Raw genomic sequence first — 4,444 nt, 5'->3', positions numbered from 1 at the left:
CGTCGATGTCCAGCTGAGATAATCTAAGACGATCTAACGTTCGGTGTTGATGATTGACCGAAGTTTCCGCGCTAGGATGACGTACGATATTTATGATCAATGTCGTACGCGTTCGTGACATTTACGATACGACTCTAATATCTTTCTATCTTCTCTCTTTCTCTTACCCTCTCTCTTTCTCTCTCTCTCTCTTTTCTTATTCCTTTTCCAGAGTACGACCTAGTGATCCTAAAACCTTTCTTTTAAGAATCTCATCCATCGATAAAATGAGAATTAAATAAATAAATAAATAGATAGAAAAAAGAAAAAGAAAGAAATATGAACGAATCGATGACGAACACATGGACAATTAATTCGAGCTAGATGAGAACGATTCGTTGGCAAATTAAATCGTCGATTAAGTTTCCTCGTTGAAATAAGTGATTAACGATTTCTATTCTACCGGAGCTACTCTTCGTGTGCGTGTGCGCGTTGCTTTTTGATAATACGAAATGAAAAAAAATATAGAATAAAAAATGAAAAAGAAAGAAAATAAAAAAGAAGACAAGAGACTACACCTTTAACGATTACCACCTGACGCAACAACTGCTCCTTAAAAGAAAAAGACTGTTACCTTTCGGTAAAACGTAGATACGTTTGTACCTACGTACGGAGGGGTTGGCTTTGGCGGGAAAGACGTGTTAAGAGGGTTGTGAGAATACCCTCTATAGGAGGCAGATGCTTTCGAAAAGGACGACGATTAGAAACGAATTTCTTATTTCCTTCTCTCTCTCTCTCTCTCTCTCTCTGTGTATCTCTATCTCTATCTTCTTCTTTCTCTCTATCTTCTTCTTTCTCTCTATCTTTCTTTTTCCCTTTCATTCCCTCGAAAATGATCAACGCACGAAAGGTGCCAAACTAACGTTGGCCAAGACCAAATTCTTTATCAAAAGAAGATCGTTTAACGTTCGAATTCCTCGATGAAACGATAACTAAAACCGAAAGTCGTTCTCCTGTCGACGATCCAACTTGTCAGATATACGAGTTTATTATTTATCTGTATTCTGTAGAAACCATCGGTGCTCGTGCTTTGCCATATGATCGGAAATATGGATATTATAATGATCGTATTCCGTGATGATGTCACGAATTTACGCCATCGTTCTTCTTCGTGAGAAGTAAAGAACAAAAAAAAAAGAGAACGCACAAACGCGCGCGCGTGAAAAAAAATTATATAGTAGGAAGAAGGAAGAATCATCAGTGTTACGATTTACATACGTAAGTACGTATCAACATACGTATATAAATGTGTGTGTGTGTGTGTGTATCGACATATCAATATGCATAAATACATAAGTACATTTATACATTGTAAATTAGAAGACGTTCGTTAACGATCGAAGTCAATTATTTTGAATTTACACGAGATATAGAATTTAAACGTCGACTATGTATCGGCCATGTTAAATTTTCCATTTAAGTCGCGAAATATAATTTACCTGGTTAATAAATACTTCCTATCATAATTCAAAACGAAAAAAGTGACTCATTTCTAACAGATTTCCAGAAAATCCTCGTAATACGTTCTTGCGAGTTGTTCGCTAAAATACCGCAGTAACGTACATACATTTCTTTAAAACAATATAGATATATATATATATACATACACACACACACACGCGCGCGCGCGTGTGTGTATGATTTCATTCCAACAATAATTACAATAATTACAAATAATGCAAACGTATCGGAATCGCACTGTAAAAAAAAGTTGAGAAACGGTGATATAAAACGAAGATTATGGTTTCGTGGGCGTTGATTTTCTCACTTTTTTTTTTAAATAGTTTCTCTCCCTCTCTCTATCTATCTCTATCTCTATCTCTATCTCTAACTCTCTGTCTTTCTCTCTCTTCTGAAAGAAAAACGAAGGATACAAACGAGAGATTATCCGATCGAGAAGAGGAAGGAAGGAAGGTCGAGTGTATGCAACGATGTTACAAAAAGATAGAGCGCAAACGTCAACCTTGAAAACTTGAGCGAAACGAACTCGTACGAAATATACCGAGGAGAGTCTGAGTCGTGTGAGAGAGTACTGACAGAGGAGGTATACTAAAGAGAGGAAAAGAGGGAAAGGATGTAGTAGTAGAGGTAGAGATCAACAGAGGAACAAGAATAGACGAGAAAGTACGGACGGCGGTAGCGAGCTAACAGCATCCGCGCTTTACAACTGCGGGAAATAATTGCTCGATAATAATCGTTCGTTCTACCGTAATTATATTAAATCGATGCGATATATATATATATAAGAAAGAGAGAGAGAGAGAGAAAGAGAGAAAGAGAGAGGGAGGGTTGTTAGGACGAAAGCATTTTATTGTATCGAAACGACGACATGAATCGAGTCCAATGGAGAAACGAAACGAAAAAGAGAAGACAATCACGTTTAGATCTTATTTATTATTTATTTATCTTAATTCATTGTGATGATCAAATATCATGAATTTATAAATAGAATTCAAATTGGAAGATTGGAAAATGAACAGCGAGAAAGAGAACTATTATTTAGTACAATATCATTTCTTTATTTTATATGTATATGTATGTGTGTGTGAGTGTAGGTGTATAAGGTATACCTTCTTTAACAAGTTATACCTATAATCTAAACTTAATTTTTCTATACCTATATATACATATATAAAAATTTAATCACTGATATTCACTCGAATATACATTTCATTCTTCTTTTTCGTATTTTTCGTTTTGAATTTGAAAGAAAGAGAGACAGAGAGAGAGAGAGAGAGAGAGAGAGAGAGAGAGAGAATCGGTGGATAAAAAAAAAAAGAAAATAAGAAGAAGATCCACGGGTTTCTCTCGTTCGAGGATCATTCCCGACTCTTTTTGCGTGGATCTCTCGTCGGTCATTAGCTACGCCGGCGGATCTATCATTATTGCGTACGACCGACTATCTGTAATTGGCGAATGTAAACACAGAGTATGTGCCTCGAGTCTACGTACATAGATACATACGTATGTCCGGCCATACGTGTAAGCACGTGTGCGTAACCCCTGCGTGCACGCAAGCAACGTTGTTCTATTTGAGATTTATCTATGGTTGACGCCCGACTATTTCTTTTCTATCCTAAATCTACGTTCCTTTTTATTTTTTTCTCGTTCGTTTGATTTTTCTTTTTTGCTTTCTTCTTCTTCTTCTTCTTCTTTTTTTTTTTTTTTTTAATTTATTTTCGTTCTTCTTTTTACTTCCGTTCTTTTACGAACGTACGTAAGTGCTTTGCAAAAGCATACATATGTGTGTGTGCGTGTGTGTACCTATCGTTTGTCAAATTTCTTCATGAAACGTCAAAATCGAACGATCAAGAGACTCTTTTTCTCTTCTCTCGACGATTCCTTTTCTTCTCTTTTCTTTTTTTTTCCTTGCCCATACATCGAGTCAACCAGAAATAAATTTATTTTCTAAAATTCTCACGTGAGAAAGAAATAATACGAACGGGATCCCCATTATTTCAAGATTAGAACACGGAGTCACTCGGAAAGAGGCGAAGTTAATGAGTATAATTGAACGTCGCGAGTCAGTGGTACGACAGCTTCGAATTATCGCGTCGGTGTCACGCGATGCTTGCAAGTATAACGGCATTAGGTGGTCAGATTAAATATTCTCGTGTTTTCTCTTAGACAAACCAGAAGAACTTGGTACTTCGTTGGATGTTGTCGAAGAAAAAAATAAATAAATAAAACGAAATAAAAAGCAAGAAGAACCAACAAGATTTCAAGAAAATCGATATCCTCGTTAACGAGCTAAATTTCTTAATAAATAAACGAGAAGACATTTCGAGGGATGTACGATAAAAGAAGAAAAGATTAAAACAAAAATAAAAAATTGAAAAGAGAAAAATCGTTTTACCTGCAAACGTGATTCCAACCCTTAACGTCGTCCTCGAGTTGTTCCCTTTATATCCCACCGTTATCTTCTATACGTGCGTTGAAGTCTCTCGTAGTTCGGATGCTCGTACTCACTTAACACCCCGAGCGCAACACTTCACCGTTCCTTGTCTTCCGTCGCACAGCTCACAGTGCTGTTCTCTCTCTCTCTCTCATAACCGCACAACGAAACACGCTTGTTATCAAAATTCGAAATAAAATAATATCGGTATCGAGGTCGTTTATATATAGGAGTAAGTTATGTAATATGCCGCTCTACAATAATCGTACGAACGGAACGAACCGATCAAGAAAAACGGATTAACAAGAAAAAAAAATAAAAAAAAAAAGAAAGAAAGAAAGAATAAGGACGGAAGTAAAAATTAAAAAATTCTTTCTCCGAAATCGAGTCTCAGCATTCGAATCAGCTTCGATGAATCATATCGACGAACTTCGAAATATCCAAATCCTTGTCATCGTCTCGTTGTCAAATAACGACACAGGATTATTAAGATATTCAATTAGAAGATGA

General features: G+C 36.3%; 1 protein-coding gene across 1 annotated transcript in view; it reads right to left on the bottom strand.

The window, feature by feature from the left end:
- The window catches only part of LOC127061737 (neurogenic protein mastermind-like), a 186,404-nt gene extending 182,201 nt beyond the window's left edge, over positions 1–4,203 (bottom strand). Inside the window, exon 1 of the mRNA XM_050989041.1 lies at positions 3,896–4,203. The gene's annotated coding sequence lies outside the window, so the exon portion shown is untranslated. The remainder of the gene's footprint in view (positions 1–3,895) is intronic.
- Positions 4,204–4,444: the final 241 nt, after the last annotated feature.

The sequence above is a fragment of the Vespula vulgaris genome, chromosome 1, assembly GCF_905475345.1.
Source record: "Vespula vulgaris chromosome 1, iyVesVulg1.1, whole genome shotgun sequence".
Taxonomy (NCBI): domain Eukaryota; kingdom Metazoa; phylum Arthropoda; class Insecta; order Hymenoptera; family Vespidae; genus Vespula; species Vespula vulgaris.
Note: the sequence above shows the minus strand (reverse complement) of the source record. Positions and strands in the feature narration are given on the sequence as shown.